The sequence below is a fragment of the Oryx dammah genome, unplaced genomic scaffold (assembly GCF_014754425.2).
Source record: "Oryx dammah isolate SB20612 unplaced genomic scaffold, SCBI_Odam_1.1 HiC_scaffold_13, whole genome shotgun sequence".
Taxonomy (NCBI): Eukaryota; Metazoa; Chordata; class Mammalia; order Artiodactyla; family Bovidae; genus Oryx; species Oryx dammah.
Genome location: NW_024070197.1, coordinates 22,688,341 through 22,707,293, shown reverse-complemented (window position 1 = coordinate 22,707,293; position 18,953 = coordinate 22,688,341). Strand labels below are relative to the sequence as shown.

The 18,953-nt window shown below is 41.7% G+C and overlaps 1 pseudogene; it reads left to right on the top strand.

Moving 5' to 3' along the window:
- Positions 1–12,678: 12,678 nt before the first annotated feature.
- Positions 12,679–14,192, top strand: LOC120873309 (annotated as a pseudogene).
- The last annotated feature ends 4,761 nt before the right edge of the window (positions 14,193–18,953 follow it).

Genomic DNA, 18,953 nt, shown 5'->3' with positions numbered 1-18,953 from the left:
AGGGAAATCATTAATTCCACCGCTCATCCAAAACATGGCGTAATGTTGGTGAGCGGCAAACATCCTAGGATGCCTGCTCTCTCCCATGCAAGGAAGCAGGGAGGATGGAATATAGGCTGGACTTGGGTACCAGGACTATACCAGCAGGACCTCAAAGTCCAAAGCTGATCCCACACAAGGGGGAGTGCTCAGCTCCAAGGAACTCTTCCAGGGTCTTAGGTGAGTGTCTTTAAGTTAAAAGGAATTGTTGAAATAAAGAAGACTTCTCACAATTCATGATAAAGATCCTTGCCTCTCCCTCCCACGGCTAGCAAGAGACAGCCCTCTCTGTCTCACAAACCTTAAAGCCCCTTCTCTGGCCATCAGTGAACCTTTCTTCTTTGTGTCATGCCCCGCATGACTGGCCCCACAAAGCCCAGGCCAGGAACATTCCCATTTATTTCCTCCTTTCCTAGACTTATGCCTCTAATCTGTTTTTATTCTGTCATTCCCATGACTTGGAACACCGATGCAATGTGAATAAGGAGTAGGGGGACCATCTGACCATCTTCCAACTATAATAATTCATCATCACTTACCAGCAAGCAGCCACCATGCTCCATGGCAAGAAGGCACAGCACATTTAGCAGTGGCATGAAAACACTTGGCTTCTGTTTTTTTACTATATATATATTTATTTATTTTCTTCCTCCTTTTGATGCACAAGAAAGAGAACCATAAATCCCCATACCCTGCCACGTTATGAATCTTCTGTCCCTAACTGTGCCTCTGGATCGCTCTTGGCCAGTCTTTCGAAGGAAATGCTACCTGGTCTTCCAGACTTTGGTTTATCACCTTGGTTGCCTTCTGCCAGCTTTGCTCTATCATGAGAGCAGTTTCTTCTTTACTATGAGGAAGCAGGGTGGTGATAATTAGAGCTGGGATTTTTTGCTTATATACATATTTATGTATAAATATAAGACACATAACTGGCCTCTTCAGCTTCCTAAAATATTCTTCAACCAAGATGTTCATCAACCCCACTGGTGGCCCAGGGCTGCGTGGGTGGGTGCTGTGCCTCGCATTTTCTGAGCACTATTGACACAGGGTAGAGCCGAGGGGAATGTTTGGGAATGGTTAGTTATTCCTAGCTCCCTGTCTCCCTAGAAGAGGGAGAAGCCACACTCTCTGCCTTGAAGCCACACTCATCCCCTTCTCTCTTCTCTCAGTCCCAGCGTGAATATTCTAATCCCTTCAAGGATAAAAGGGGAGGCAAGGCTTTGCTATTCCCAATTCCAAAAGTGTTGAGGATGAAGTTGACACATTCTTAAGGAAGAAGAAGAAGAAAAAGTGGAGGGGTGTCTCTGCCAGAGTAGAGAGACTAGATGAGGCATTGTGAGATAAGGATACCACCCTAGGTATAGAAGCATTTGTAGGGAGGGGCTCTGTGTGGGGGAAGGGAGCCATGGGCAGAGTAGTTAACAGAATCTTAGCCATTTCAGACTCTTGTGGGAGAAGGAGAGGGTGGGATGATTTGAGAGAATAGCATTGAAACATGTATATTATCATATGTGAAACAGATCACCAGTCCAGGTTTGATGCATGAGACAGGGTGCTCAGGGCTGGTGCACTGGGATGAGGGATGGGATGGGGAGGGAGGTGGGAGGGGGATTCAGGATGGGGAACACATGTATACCCATGGCTGATTCATGTCAATGTATGGCAAAAACCACTATGATATTGTAAAGTAATTAGCCTCCAATTTAAATAAATTAAAAAATAATAATAAAAAATTACAGGGAAGAAAAAATGAAGAGTATGGTACTAAGAGACATGAACTTCTGTACATAAAATAGGTAAGCAACAAAGATTCACTGTATAGCGCAGGGTATAGACAATATCATATAATAGAATATAACCTATGATGGAATATAATCTGAAAAATTAAAACTGAATCACTTTGCTGTACACCTGAAACTAACACAATGTTGTATATCAAGTATATTTCAATCAATAATAATATACAATGTCTCTTTCTCACTCCCCAGCTCAGGGCTGTTGAAACATAGGAATAGGAAACCCACTTTCCAATGGGTTCCACCTCCTCCCCCTACTTCAGCAAAGCATCCCCAAGTGCACTGAAAGCTTTCTGCAGGTGAAGAGAGGGAGAAAACAAAGTTGAAAATCCTCAAAATCAGACTCAGCGTGAATTTGAGAGATTGCGGAAATAGCCCCCAACTACAATATTCATAGTCTCACCTTTAAAATGGAGGGGGTTGGACTTGAATTGCTAGGTAAAATAGGACACTCAGCTAAATTTGAATTTCAGATAAGCAATGAATAATTCTTTAGTATAAGTATGTCCCAAATATTTCATGGGACATGCATGTACTAAGAATTTACTCACTATTTATTTGAAATTCAATTTTAATCGGCCATCTTTTTGTTGGCTGGTTTTCCCTTTTTTGAATCGAGATCAAGCAAAATTTCCAGGGGTTCCTTGAGTTCTGCCATTCTCCCATTCTGTCTTCACCCTGAAGAGAGGCAGGAGAGAGTCACCGTGTCGTGGCTGAGGGAGATAAACACACAAGAGGAGTGTCCTTGCATCAGTGCTGTCCTCTTGAGGAAGGCAAACACAGGCAAAACAGGGATGGACTGGGAGTTTGGGATTAGCAGTTGCAAACTATTACATATAGGATGGATAAGCAACAAGGTCCTACTGTATATCACTGGAAACTATATTCAATATGCTACAATACACCGTAATGGAAAAGAACATGAAAAAGAAGGTATATATGTATGTATGTAGGTAGGTATATATACATATCTGAATCAGTTTTCTGTACAATAGAAATTAACACAACATTTTAAATCAACTATACTTCAATAAAGTAAATAAATAAATAAAACTAAGTGGGCCAACATTTGTTAAAAACACGTAGGTTGTTGGCAGTAACTCTGATCCACTGGGTCTGGACACCCCAACCTGCAGAGTCTGGACCATCCAATGTCAAGGAACAACTGGGAAATACCAATTCATAGTTAAAAAGATAAAATTCTGTGTAATCTGTGTTGGTAACCCAAGAAACTGACACTTACACCAGAGAGGGGGAAAAAAAAAGGCTAATACTCTGTGTGACAAATTGTATTCATTTTTTTTTTCCTAAACCACTAATTATTTTACCTGTATGGAATTCCTCTATTATTTTCACTGCTGGAAAATCACAGGGTGGTAAGTGCTGCTAGTACCTGTCACAGACAAGGCGTAAACAATGCAAGACAATAAAACCTCATAGAGCTCGGCATGCACAATAGCGGCTTGTTGCGCTCACCAGTGAAACAAAACATCAAAGCTAAAAACATTAACCAATGGTAGCCTGAAGAAAGGAACGTGCCAAGTGAGTCTGAAGACTGAATTCCTAATATTCCCAGACAACAGACTTTACGGATAAGAGAGAGTCGGGGTTGGAGGGGAGAGAGAGTCGGGGGGAAAGGTCCTGGAGAAGGAGGCTAACAAGGAGCTGTCAAGATGGGAATGAGCTGCTCACCAAATGGGTAGCACTGTCCTGCACATCTGGTTAGCACTTTACAGTTTACAAATTGTTCATTGATCTTCCTCCCAGCTGCATGAAATAGGACAAAACCCTCCAGGAACTGACTCATGGAGAAGTCTGTGATTTGACCAAGGGTACTAAGATTTAAGGCAGAGATGGTGAATATATATATAAAGCAGAGACCAAAAAATCTTTTAAAAAAATAGCTCACGGAGTAGCCAGTCTAGTTGCAGGGACACCCGTATATCAAATCACCACACTGATGAATGTCAAATTGGAAAAGGAGTTAAAGATAGGACTTGAGTCCATGAAAGTAGTGTTGGGGGTAGAAGGAGAATCTGACTTGGCCCCAGGGCATGAAGGATGGCTCCCTTTGGGGGGTGACATGGAGCTGACATTAGAGGTTAGTAGGGTGGGATCCTGGACAAAGTCTGGTGGCTCATTTAGCATTAAATAAGGAGGTGAAATGGCAAGGAAAAGATTAGGGCAAGACGGGGTGTGTCAGCAGGGGCCAGATCAATCCGGGCCCCAAAGGCCACGCTAAGAGTTTGAGAATTCTTGAAGTGGCATTAAGCAAAAGAGTGCAAGGAGTTTCTTTTGTCAAGGCTTTTACGATGCTGTCATCTCCACTGTGTCACCATGATCCAGGCTCCAGAGCCTCACCTTCATTAATTGCAAGAGTTTAGGGGTTCTGTAAGTCGTCAAAGAGGGTTTGCTATCAACAGATGAGCCAGATACAACCTAGCAAAGCCTCAATTGGAAGTGTGTCTCTCCCGTTGTTGGTCAACAGGCAATGCTGACCCCAGTGGGACAGAAGCTTAGTGAATGCAGCTGCATCTACTGGGAAGAGATTTCTATAGCTCCTCTTCAGGGTGGGGCAGCTTTTGTCTTGGCTTGGGTAGAGAGTGGAGGGCTTCTTGGGCATCAGCCATGAGTGTGGATTGTGTAAGAAGAGGTTGAGTTCCTGCTATTCCATACTCCTGGGCCCTGAAGGTCTGGTCCTTTTGTCTCAAGCCCCTTGTTATGGGCCCATCATCTCCAACCATATCCTCCACCTCAAGAATTATTTTCAGTTCAGGATATAGGAAATTTTTCTTTTATCGATAGGAATTCTTGCAAATCTATTGTCTACGCATGTAACTCCTTTCCATCTCCCTGAGGCCTAACTTTGGATTCTCAACAACTAGAATTTTACCTCTGTATTTTGCTCTGAGTGCTATTTTTTTCCCCTAAGCATTGAGTATTAAATGCCTGACTGAATGGGTTAAAGTCAGGAGGAGAAGGAAATAGTGTTATTCTATCCTCATGTTTTCCATTTGCAAAGATTACTCTGAATACATCACAAAAAATGGTGGAGTAAGGATAGGTTAGTTGATAGTTACTGCACAGTCAATAGAAGGAGATGGTAACTTGAAGTTGGTTGATTGAACTGGTCATGAAGTGTCCATATTCCATATAGATTAGGAGACAGGACATTGAGTCTTGGCAATATTTTGGATATGGAGACCAGAGAAAGAGAGTTCAGGAGAACCCAAATTCTCTTTTATAGCTGGTTGAGGGTAGGGGTGACTTCCGCAGAAATGAGAAACTAGAGATGAGGGTCGAGTTTGGGAAGAAAAACCATGATTTTTTTCTTTTGAACACACTGAGTTTAGAGTGCATTTGGACTATTTAATTTAAGATGGGAATTAGCCAGAAATATGAATCTAGTGCTTGGCCAGAGGGGTAATCATTGCAGATAAGAGTATGGAAGCTCAACAGTAAAGGAGATTGCCAAAGGAAAAATAAGGAGTAAGAAATGTCTTGGACAACTCTGGCATCTCACAGTTGAACAGAAAAGAATGAGCCTTCATAGAGACTGAAAAGGAAATTGTAGACCAACAGAGAACCAAGTGGATATGCCATCAAAGAATCCAAAGGGAGAGGTGGTTTCAATGATGTGACTGTGGTTTCCAGTGCCCAACGCTGTTAAGGATGAAGGGAAGACACAGTCATAGAGAACAGACCTATGGACACAGGGTGGGGGGAGGAAGGAGGGGGTGGGGGGAGGAAGGAAAGGGTGGGATGTATGGAGAGAATAACGGGGAAATATACATTACCAAAGGTAAAATATATAGCCAATGGGAATTTGCTGTATGACTCAGGGAACTCAAACCAGGGCTCTGGAACAACCTAGAGGGATGGGATGGGGAGGGAGGTGAGAGAGATGGGACATATGGGTACCTATGTTTGGCAGAAACCAACACAATTCTATAAAGCAATTATCCTTCAATTAAAAATCAATCAATTTAAAATAAAAAAGAATTCAAAGCAGCCATTGAGTTCAGGGACGTGGAAGTCACTGATAAACAATGATACTGTTGGTAGAGAGATGTGGCCAGAAACCAATGCAGCGAACTTCATTGTGAATGGGGGTCAGGGGGGTGAGGAAGAGAACAAAATTGTGTCAGTGAAATAGATGGTCTCTACTTCTTTGCAAAACCAGAGGCCATTCTTTTCTCCAGTTTGTCTGTGGCTGAGACACTAGCAATAGGTTAGGAGCTGATGGGAGATGTGGAATCCAGAGAGGTTCATTTTATTTGCTTCCTTGCCTGCTTGTTTGTTTTAATTTAGGAATTTTGAGTATGTTCACCCCAATAAGAAGGTCCCAGTGGGGGAAAGAGGAGTTGCAGAGAAAAGAAAGGGAAGGGATAATTAATAAACAGCATTGGTTCCTATAAATGTATTGATAGTTGGGATGGGACCCAACGTTTTGGTGGTGAGGGGATAGAGAATCTACTTTGGACAGAAGGGAGAGCACTCTCCACCCCACAGTGAGATGGGAGGATGAAGGAGGCGGAGGATCTGTGCAGGCGTAGATGACTAGGGACTTAGCCTCAGGATGCATTGCCTCAGTGTGATATTTTCTACCTTCTCAGGAGGAGGTGCCATCTGCTGAAGGGGGTAAATCAAACATTTGAAGGGAGCAGGCATGTTTTGAAATACATCTCTAAGAATGAGAAAGCAAGTTAATCTGAGAGATCTAGCAGAGGAGTCTAGCATTGGGAGACCTTCTAGGGTTGGTGATCACAGGTTTTAAATAGAAATAGAGAAGCTTCTGATCTAAGAATGGAATTTTTTTGCCACATCAGGCAGCTTGTGGGATCCTAGTTCCCTGACTAGGGATTGAACCCGGACCCTCAGTAGTGAAAGCACCAAGTCCTAACCACTGGACCACAGGGAAATTTCGAGAATGGAATAGTTGAATTGGCCTCTATCTGTTCACCCCAAGAGCAGAGGCACATTCGTTCCTGATTCACATAAACTCTATTAGTTAAATAAAATGAGCATATTGTAAATAGTCACATATAGCTAGCTCCATCTCCCCAATAATACAGGTACTCTTTTTGACTGTAACTTCCCTGTCATTTGTCCCATCCTTTTTCTCCTTTCTCTCTACAGTTTTGGGCAGAGAGCATGTCAATGACATTCAAAGAAAAAGATGGGGTACAGCTTGTGGAAGCATTGTGAAAAGTTAGCAGTGTGCAAGCTAACTGAATATGGATATTATTACTGTGTCAGTAGTGACAAGCCTAATGTGGATGATATTAAATTGTGCTTTTTGAGTGTTTTGATATGTTTTCAAAGTGCATCCATACACAGCATCTTTTCTGCTTGCAAAATCGCTAATGAGTTGGAAATTATTATTTTCAGTCCAGGAAACAGGTTGGTTAGTTGAAGGTCAGAAGCAAGGGAATATTACCCTGAAGGTGAAAACCAGGACTTGCAACCCCAAGGAGGGAACTTGTTCCATTAACGCCCAAGGATGCCCAACCTTGAGAATATCTAATATAGATTAATCCACCTCAGAGTTGATATTGGAAGGTGAATCCCCAGACTAGTTTTTTTGATTGCAGAGTTTAGTTTTCAGACTTTCAGGCACACACCTGGCCACACCTGTGTATCATCTGCAAGGTCCAGAGGTTTGGCCACAGACCACAGAGAACCACTTTCCACAGCTTCCCTGCCTCCTACAGCAAGAAAACTTGCTGTGGATCATATTTGTCTAAAGTTCTTTTCTTCATCTAATCCTTTTGGGACAACTGTGATGGAACAAAAGCTCTGCCTGGGGGAAAGGACATTTTCCTGCAAGTGCAGAGCCCAGAACCACATGGGCAATGCCTGGCCATAGTCTATACATCTAAAACTAATCTCGGAGAGCCTGAGGCTGGTCAAAGGAACCCAGTAAATGCATTCTTTTTCCATGAGCTTCGAAAGAAACACATCGTCCATACAAACTTCCCCATGCACCTCCCTTGAGCATTCATGTTTTGCCAACATTAGCAAAGAAAGAAATATCCAAATAACTTTGAAGACAGAAAAATGTGTCTTGCAGTTCCACGGATAAAAAATAGTAAAACCACCATCGGACAAACCAAAGCAAAATGCCAAGGACTTGACAGGTCTATTTTTCAGAGATGAGTTAGGAGGAGGGTGTGCACTTGGAAACTGGGACACTCGTGTTGAATGGAGAACTCAGGTCTTGTTCGCCTCCACAGAGCTCTTTTTTCTTGTGTCGGTGTGAATCCAGGAATCTGTATCATGCTTTGGAAGATGTTCTTGGGTTTCAGGGGGAAATTAGATGCGTGCATTTGAAGCTAGGATATGGCTGAGTCTATTCCATTTCTTAAATGTCTAAGAAATATCAAGAGGATCTATGAAGCTAAAGGACCCATGTTAATGCAACATTAGAGAACTTGATTAGAGCCCAGCACTCAGGAAAATCATTTTCAGCTTCACACATGCTACATTGCACATGTAATATGTTGTCTTTGATGTTATTTGCCATTTATTAAATGTATCTGCTAATATGAAGTGTTCCATTTCCTGACTATATAGAGTGTTAAAAAGTTCAATCTCAGTTTACACTCACTCTGTGCAAACCTGATTTCCTGATCCCTTCCTTGAGCCAAGGCTGAGGGTCAAAGGAGCCTTAAAACTCTATTTATTGAGTGCCTAAGCTATGAAATACATCAGGGCGATCATAACTAAACCAGATTCCATCTCTGCCCTCTAGAGGCTTACAGTTTGGTGGGGAGAAAGACATACAGAACTAATTAATACACGATACCAAATGCAGTAATATGGATGTATCAAATGCATCAGTGAATACAAGAGAAAAGACAAGATTCATCCCGATGGGGAGGAAAGGTGGAAAAGACTTGTGGGGTAGGCAGCATGTAAGCTGGGCATATGCAATAGTGATTCTGGTTTAAACAGAAGAAAAAAAAATGAGGAACAATCCTCAACTTTTTTTTTTAAAAGCAACAGATTGTCAAAGTGAGGTTCTTACAGGTTTTATGTCACTTGAGATGCCAACTTGATATATATCCGAAGAAACTGCTGAGTCGGAGACTAACCCCCACCCTGCACGAAGGACATGCAATGGAATTGAGATACACATTTTCTTATTTACAAACAAGGTCTCAGTAAACATGGTTGGTTATACCTCCTTGTGCTAATTTCTAATGCCTCCCTATGATAGATTCTGAAAGTTCAGTAAGAGGAGTAAAATTTTCTCTTTGCCCTCCAAATTGGTTGACTATGTGTAAACTATTTAAATATCCTTTATTGTTTTTATTCTATTAGATTGCTTGAATTTTCTTATTGATTTATAAGAATTCTCATGCATTTTGGAGAATTATCTTCATCATATTTGATGCAAATATTTTCTCCCAGTGTCACATTTCACTTGAGACGTTTTCCAATTCTATACATTTTTAAACTTGTGTTAATTTTAAATTTACCCATCTTTTTCTGTATTTTTATAGTTATTGAACTAAATCCTAGCATTCTTTTTTACATGCTAACAATTTTATTTATGTGTGTGCATATGTGTCTAGGATTTTAATATATCTTAAATTCATTTTGTGAGTTTTATAAGTTAGCTATTTAACATGTAGAACCAGTACTCCCAATTTCTTCACCACCTCTTTCTATCTCCACTGATTTCAAATAGTGCATCTTATAACTCTAAGATATACAAGGATCTGTTTCTAGAAATTTTAGTCTCTTCCATCTATTTGTATATTCTTAAGGAGAATCTGACTTCTTTAATGATTAGAGCTTCATAAATTTGACATCAGATGGTTAAAGTTCATCCTTTTGATCATCTTTTTCAAAATTGCATGGCTGTCCACAACCATTTATCTTCTATTTGAATTTTAGAATCTGCTTGCCGATTTCCATAATAATCTCATTGCAAATTTGATTACATTAAATTTTTAGATAATTTTGGGGAGAAGGAACATCTTTAAAATAGATCTTCCCAGCCATGAACATTAAGTCACCATCCACTTATATTCAAATATTAATTTATTAAATGTTAGATTTTCCAAGAAATTTTGTCATTATTCTTAGACTTATATACTCCCAGCTGTTGTATTTTATAGATTGTTGTTGTTATTTTAAACAAAGTGCATTGTACTTGGTTATTGCTAGTGGAGAGAAAAGCTTTTGAATATTAATCTTGTATCTGACCAATCTGTTGAAATCTTATATCAATATTAATGTATTGTTAATTGATTACTTAATTGTTAATAGAGCCTCTTGAATTATTTAAAGTAGTTAATCATATCATTTTCAAGTAAAGGCACTTTTGTTTTTTCCAATTTATTTCCTTCCTTTTCTCTCTTGCTAATTGGCTAAAACACATAGTTAAAAAAAATAGTAAACATTTTTATATTTCCTAACTTTAAAGGTAGTGCTTATGTTTAACCAATACTTTGTATGTCTGCTGTAATTTTTTGATATTTACTTCTATCCCTAGCTTATTATTTCATCATGATATGATGATAGATTTTTTATGCTTTTGATGGCTATTATGAGAAATAAATGGTTTTACTGTGTTAATGTATGAAATTACAGTAACAGATTCTATTATATAGAAACTCCCAAATTTACATCTCCAGTTCTAAATTTTTCCTTGACTTCTTAACTTGTTATAATTAACTGCTTCTTGAGAACTCCACTGGAATGAACAATAGACTTTGCAAACTTAAATACAAAACCAAACTTTTGACTTTAGCAAATGGCCCTTCCATCCATGTTCCATCCACCAGGTCCTCAGGAAAAAACACTGAAGTCATCCTCAGCTTCTTGATTTCTCTAATATATCATATTCAATCCACTAGAGAATCTTAACATTCACTTTCAAAACATGTCTGGAATTGCAGCCATCTCCATTTTTATCCCTCTAGCCCAAACCACCAGCACTTCTCACCTGGAGAATTTCACTTATTTTCAGCCGATTTCCACATTTCCATGTTTGTTCCCTTCAATCTGTTCTCAAACCAACCACCCCCAGGATCCTCATGGTGTCTACTACTCAAAATGTTCATTCCCCGGATGCTTCGATTAAAATCCAAAATCATTCCTTGGCCTGCAAAACACAGTCTGATCCATGACACTTTTCAGTGTCTTCTACCCCCTTTTTCTTGGTCATTGGGTTTCAGCATAATTCGTCTTGCTATCCTTTCACCCCACACCCTAAGCTCCACGTTACGACACTCCCAACTCAGGGACTTTGCAGTTGTTGTTCCTCTGCATGGAAAGTTATTTCCACAGATACTCATATGGTTCCCTCCCTCATTTTATTCAGGTCTCTCCTGAAATATCACTCTGTGAGAAGAGCCTTCTTTGACTACCCAGTCTTAACTGGCCCATATTCATCATTTTCTATTTCTTTATCCTGCTTTGATTTTCATCACCACCTGACATTACATTATATATTTTAATCTTCTTCATTGCTTATGTCTCCAATTATAATGAGAATTCTATAAGGAAATTTTCTGTCTATTTTACTCACTGATATATTCCCACTGACTAGAAAAAATTAAAATGTATCCAGACCTTGCCACATGTCCCCTCTAGAGATGGGAAAACCACCCCCATTTAAGAACGACTGTGTTAAAGGCTTATACTAGAATAAAGGTCTCAAATCAGTAATCTAAGCTTCCACATGAAAAAATGAGTGACAATAATGAAATACACACCCAGAAAAATACAATAGAAAAAGTCAACAAAACCAAAAGCTGATTATTGGGGGAAAAAGATAAAATAACATTGATAAACCTCTAGTTAGACTAACCAAGGAAAAAAAAGAGAAAATATAAATGACCACCATTAGGAGAAAAAGAGGGAACATGACTAGAGACCCATAAATAAAGATAAATGTCTATCTTATAACATTATTATTAGACAAAATAGACTTCAGGATAAGGAATGTGTTTCCCAAAGATACAGAAGAACAAGACAAAGCAAATACAAATCCTAGATACCTATGTATGCAGTAACAGGCTTTCAAAATGCACAAAACAACATTGTATGAAGCTCATGGCTGTCCATCTGAAATTATCATAACATTGTTCATCTGCTATACTCCAATATAAAAAACAAAGTTTAAAAGACAAAATTAAAGTTGGAGATTGTAACATTCCTATTCAATACTTGATAGAACAAGTAGACAGAAAATCAAGACATAGCGGATATGAACATCTACCAACTTAACTTCATTGACAGTTATAGACACTCTACCCAAATTAGGAGAATGTTTGTATCTTCAAATATTCAGAGAATAATCACCAAAATAAACTACATGTTGGACAATAAAAGAATTGCTAATAAATTTAAAAGGACTGAAATCAGAATTAAATTAGAACAAAAAAACAGATATTCGGAAAATCATCAAGTGCTTGGAAAATTGGACAAGACTCCTATGCAACCTACACACAAAGCAGAAGTTCACAGGAAAAATTAGAAAATATATTTAACCTGAATGAAAATAAAATTATAATAGATTAAAACCATGTGGAGTCTAGTCCTTAAAAGGGAATTTATAGTTTTAAATAATTGTATTTGAAAAAAGTTCCAAAATCTAAGCTTTCACCTTAAAAATTTAGAAAAAGAAAAGCAAATTAAAATAAAAGGAAGAAGAAAATGGGAATTTTAAAAGATAAGAACAATCAGAATTTGAGTAAACGAAAAATAAAGCATAAAATAATAAAACGAAAAGCTTTCTTTAAAAAAAATCAGTAAATTTGATGAAACTCTAGCTTTGATGATCAAGAAAAAAGATAAGAAAGGATTAACAATAATATGAATGAAAATGGAGGTACCACATTGTATCCTACAGGTTTTAAAAGGATAATATGGGGATATTACCCACAACTTTATGAAAGATAAATCACTAAAACTGACTAAGGTAGAAATGGAAAATCTGAGTAGCTCTATGCCCCCATGAAAGAGGTTGAAATCATCAATTAAAAACCTTACCAGAAAGAAAACTCTAGGCCCAGAAGGGTTCTCTGGTCAATTCTATAAAACAGTTTATAAATTCTATCAAATGGTGCCGGAGGAGGCCAGAGAGCACTTGGCGGCAGCGGCGGCGGCTGGACCGGCAGCTGCAGCAGCAGCAGCTACACACTCCCGGTGCCGCAGCCAAGGCCCTCGAGCCGCCCACCGCCCCGGCGCTGCCTGACCCTGCGGGCGCCTCCGTCAGCCTCCAGCCCCGGCAGCGCCCCCAGTCGTCCTCGGACCGGCCCTCAACCTTCTGCGCCCGCCGCAGCCGCAGCCTCAGCCGCAAGGCCAGCCGCAGCCTCTGCCCCAGCCTTAGGCACAGCCACCGGCACAACCCTAGCCCCTACTGCAGCTCCTGCAGACACAGTCTCTACGTCGACATCCTGGAAGCTGGGGTGATCTCGTCCAAAATCAACTCGCTTGCCCACCTGCGCACCGCGCCCTGCAACGCCCTGCACGCCACCAAGCTGGCTCCGGGCAAGAAGAAGGAGCCCCTCGAGTCGCAGTACCAGGTGGGCCCGCTCCTGGGCAGCGGCGGCTTCGGCTCGGTGTACTCAGGCATCCGTGTCGCCGACAACTTGCCTGTGGCCATCAAGCACGTGGAGAAGGACCGGATTTCCCACTGGGCAGAGCTGCCTAATGGCACCCGAGTGCCCATGGAAGTGGTTCTGCTGAAGAAGGTGAGCTCGGGCTTCTCCGGCGTCCATTAGGCTCCTAGATTGGTTTCAGAGGCCCGACAATTTCGTCCTGGAGAGGCGGGAACCGGTGCAGACCTCTTCGACTTTATCATGGAAAGGGGGCGCCCTGCAGGAGGAGCTGGCCTGCAGCTTCGTCTGGCAGGTGCTGGAGGCGGTGCGGCCCAGCCACAACGGCAGGGTGCTTCACCGCGACATCAAGGGCGAGAACGTCCTTACCGACCTCAATCGCAGCGAGCTCAAGCTCATCGACTTCGGGTCAGGGGCGCTGCTCAAGGACACCGTCTACACGGACTTCCGTGGGACCCGAGTGTATCCTCCAGAGTGGATCCACTACAATGGCAGGTCGGCAGCCGTCTGGTCTCTGGGGATCCTGCTGTATGACGTGGTCTGTGGATATATTTATTCCCTTTGAGCACGATGAGGAGATCCTCAGGGGCCAAGTTTTCTTCAGGCAGCGGGTCTCTTCAGAGTGTCAGCATCTCATAGATGGTGCGTGGCCTTGAGGCCATCAGATCGGCCATCCTTCGAAGAAATCCAGAACCAGCCGTGGAGGCAAGATGTCCTCCTGCCCCAGGAAACTGCTGAGATCAGTCTTCACAGCCTGTCGCCAGGGCCCAGCAAATAACTTCTCCGGCAGGTTCTTCCCTCCCTGTCAAATGCTCGAGGGAGGGGAAGTGTCTTGTCTCCGGCTTCCCGAGCACCAATGGCACTTATTTTCAAGCAGTACAGTGCTTGATACAGAAACAACATTTACAACTCATTCCAGACCCCAGGCTCCTGGAGGCTGCTTCCCAAAAGGGAGGAAGAGATTCCACTCCACTCCAGGCGTCCTAGGCCTCCACTCCTCCCACAGAAGCTCGCCTTCTCACCAATGTCCAGCATTGCTGGACTCTGCAAAATCCCAGGGGTGGGCGGCGGTGGAGGGGTGGCAGTAGGTCAGGATCCTGCCATGGAGCTGTTCGCTTCATCAAGAGTTCTGCTGAATGCCGCGGTGGGTCAGGCAGGAGGGACGCATGTTGGGGTGGGTTAGGACTAGCACTATTTTAAGTCCCTGTCACCTCTTCCGACTTTCTGAGGCCTTCTGTGGGGACTCTGGCTGTGCTGGGAGAAATATGTGAACTTGCCTCTTTTACCTGCTGCTTCTCCAAAAATCTGCTTGGGTTTGGTTCCCTCTATTTCTCCCTCCCCCTCTTCCCCCCATCCTTCATATGAGAGGTGCCATGGAAGAGGCTACAAGGCCAAACGCTGAGCCACCTGCCCTTTTTCCACCTTTAGTAAAACTCCCGAGTGAACTGTTTCTAAGTTAAGACCTCACACACACACACACACACACAAATGCACAAACAAAGCAAATCAACAGAAAAACTGTAAATATGGGTACAGTTGGCCAGGCAATGTACAAAAGGATTGTAGTTGATCTAATTCTTTTTTAATTTTGCCTTTTAAGTTATTTTACCTGTTTTGTCCCCCCCCCCCCCCTTGGAAAGATGATGCACTTTCTAACCTGGAGGTCAGTGTTGTATATTTATTTATTTATTTGGTTCCCTTCCTTCTCTAAGCTTCCACGGCTGCCACCATAGTTTTTGTTTCTCTCCTTTCCTCCTCTGACTTGGGAATCTTTTGGGAAGGGCTGCGATGCTTGCTCTGTTGGTTTGTAGGGTGACGGGGACTCAGGGGGGACAGCTGTGGCAGCTCCCTGACTGCTGCAGGGGGCCCCCTCGCCAGCTTACCCAAGTGGGCGTGGGGTCCATGGGTGATGGGGGAGGGGTGTTGCTGACTTGTGTATAGAGACTAGATATATGAAAAGCAGTTCTGGATAGAGTGCCTTCCGGAGCCTCTCTGGGGCTGTGTTCTGAGCAGCATGTAGCCTGCTGGTTTTATCTGAATAAAATACGGTACAGGGGAATAAAAGAGATCTTATTTTATATATATATATACTTGGCATTTTTTGAATAAAATGCTTTTTGTCTTAAAAAAAAAAAAACTTCCCAGAAAGAAAACTCTAGGCCCAGAAGGCTTCTCTGGTAAATTCTATAAAGCATTTAGGAAGGAATAATACCAATACCACACAAACTGTTACAAAAATTTGAAGAGGAGGAAATACTAAGCAATTCATTTTGTGAGGTCATCATTGCCTGTATACCAAATCCAAACAAAAATATTCCAATGGAAAAAAAATAAAAAACTAGACATCAATATCCCTTGAGAACAAAGGTTTAAAAATTCTTAGCAAAATATTAACAAATTTAATTCAGTCATAAGTCAAAATTATGATACACGATGACGAGTTAGGGTTTACACTGCTGTGAAGAGACTTTGCAGAGACCCTACTCTCCCCAGTCTCTGGCACCTACACCTGTGCATGCCAGGCTGCGCTCTGGCCCTCCCAGGGACAGGGATCTACAGCAGCAAAGCCCCACCTAGGATACCCCTAGATCCCGCTCCCAGACTTTCACTCTGTCACTACTCACCTGTGAAGTGTGATCAAGGCCTTCCCTGGTGGCTCAGTGGTAGAGAACCCACCTGCCGATGCAGGAGACTTGGGTTTGATCCCTGGGTCGGAAAGATCTCCTGGAGAAGAAAATGACGATCCACTCCAGAGCTCTTGCTTGGGAAATACCATGGACAGGGGAGCCTGGCAGGCTACGATCCATGGAGTTACAAAAGGTTCGGACAAGACTTATCGACTAAACAACAACAAAATTTGATCAATGCTTTCTAATCTGTGGACAAATGGTACTTAAAAGTTCAAGAACAATCTTGTTCAAAAAGCACCAGCCTTCTTTTTCTTCATCCCAACCATATGCCTGATCCAGCTCAACCAAAGCAGCTCTGCTTAAATCTTTTGTTTTTCCTTTAAAATCCCGAGTGATTTTCTTTTCTTTTTCTTTTTTATTGGAGTATAATTGCTTTACAGTGTTGTGTTGCTGCTGCTGCTGAGTCGCTTCAGTCATGTCCAGCTCTTCCCGACCCCATGGACTGCAGCCCACCAGGCTCCCCCATCCCTGGGATTCTCCAGGCAAGAACACTGGAGTGGGCTGCCATTTCCTTCTCCTCAGTGTTGTGTTAGCTTCTGCAATACAGCAAAGTGAATCAGCACCAAACTGAGAGCTTTCCAGGTCTGGGAGGAGAAAGAGAGGGATGACAGTCCTGGCTTCATGGTTAGAGTTTCTGTTGGGTGATGAGTAAGCTTTGCAAATAGTAGTGATGGTTGCACAGTATTGTGAATGCAATTCATGCCATAGAATTGTATATCTAAATATGACTGAAATGCCAAACATTATGTCAAATAAAATCTATTTTTAAAGCAACAGCTTTCATCCCTTGGTGTATTGCACCAAGGTCTCCTCACTTCCTGTCCTGCAGGAACACACTTTACCCCACTCTCCTTTTTTCAGCTTCACTGACATACAATTGGCAAGCAACATTGCCAGATTTTTAAGGTGTACACCCTGATGACTTAATCTACATATGCATTGTGAAAGGCTTCTCCTCCATCAAGGTAATTATAGGTCCATCACCTCACATAGTTACCTTTTCTTGTGTGAGAACATTTGAGTTCTACTCTTAGCCAGTTTCAGTTATCTAACACAATGTTACCAGTTTTAGTCACCAGGTTACATGTGAGAGCCTCAGACCTTGTTTATCCTATAACTGAAACTGCTTCCCACTGTACCAGCTTCTCCCCATTTCCCACCCCCCCCCATTCCTTGGCAACCACCTTTCTACTTTGTTTCTAATCAGTTTGAGGGATTTTGTTGTTGTTGTTTACTTTTTTAGATTCCACATGTCAACTTTAAAAAATAGCCACAACCTCAAAGTTGAGAGTTATGTTTTATTTGGTGTGAATTTTTAGGACTTCAAGGCTAGGAGATAGCATCTTCAGTAATCCTGAGAGAACTGCTCCAAGGAGGCGAGGGAAGGAGCCAGGTTATATAAAAGTCTTGCAACAAAGGACAGAGAGTCTGAAAATCAAAAGATTATTGTTAAAGAAAATCAGATATCCCAAGCTAAGGAATTTAGCACGCTTCTATGTATGGGAAGAGGCAAAAGTCGACTCACTGAAATTGTTCCTTTCGTATGCATTTTAGCTATCCTGGTCCAGTGTCCTGTGTTGTGTGTGTGTGTGTGTGTGTGTGTGTGTGTGTGTGTGTCACATCCTGAGCTGCCTCTGGGCTCACTGTAGGAGTGGCTACAGTCTTGAAGGCTGTTAGTTCCTGGATACTCTCCTCCTTCCAGAGTGCTCTTAGGGCTCAGAAGCAAACATTGGAGGGCTGAAATCATGGATGACTGTGACATCCTTGTTTACTGATATGGCAGGGAATACTCCAATTCTCACACGTATAAGCACACAGGTTTTATCTTTAATTGTCTGGCTTATTGCACTTAAAATAATGTCCTCCAGTTTCATTCACATTGCTGAAAATGACAAAATTTCCATTTCAAGGCCAAATAATATTCCATTATACTTATATAATAATATATGCAATAATACAAAAATTATATAAAATAATATATAAAATGTATATATACACATTGTTTTCTAGAGTCATTCATCTGTGGACAAAACATAGGTTCTTGCCTTACCTTGCTAATAGTGCTATTGCTAAGTCGCTTCAGTTGTGTCCGAGTCTTTGAGACCCTAGGGACTGTAGCCTTCCAGGATCCTCTGTCCATGGGATTCTCCAAGCAATAAAACCGGAGTGGGTTCGCCATGCCCTCCTCCAAGGGATCTTCCCCATCCAGGGATGGAACCCATATCTCTTAAGTCTCCTGCATTGGCAGAGAGATTCTTTACTAGAGCTACCTGCCTTTCCTTGCTTATTGTAAATAATGCTGCAATGAACATGTATCTCTATCCATTTTTACTTTTATTTTTCCTCCTAAAAACACACTAAATGCAGAAATTTTAGAAAATTGAACAGCACAAAGTAACCATCATGTTCTTACCAATCAGGGATTGATTGATCACTGGTCATATTTTGTATATAAGCAAATTCATGCTATTTTCTGAGTAGTATTATGCTTGGAAAGAAATTTCTAACCCCTAAATGTTAAAGAGATGGGAATCCCAGACCACCTGACCTGCCTCTTGAGAAACCTATATGCAGGTCAGGAAGCAACAGTTAGAACTGGACATGGAACAACACACTGGTTCCAAATAGGAAAAGAAGTACATCAAGGCTGTATATTGTCACCCTGCTTATTTAACTTCTATGCAGAGTACATCATGAGAACCACTGGGCTGGAAGAAGCACAAGCTGGAATCAAGATTGCTGGGAGAAATATCAATAACCTCAGAGATGCAAATGACACCACCCTTATGGCAGAAAGTGAAGAGGAACTAAAAAGCCTCTTGATGAAAGTGAAAGAGGAGAGTGAAAAA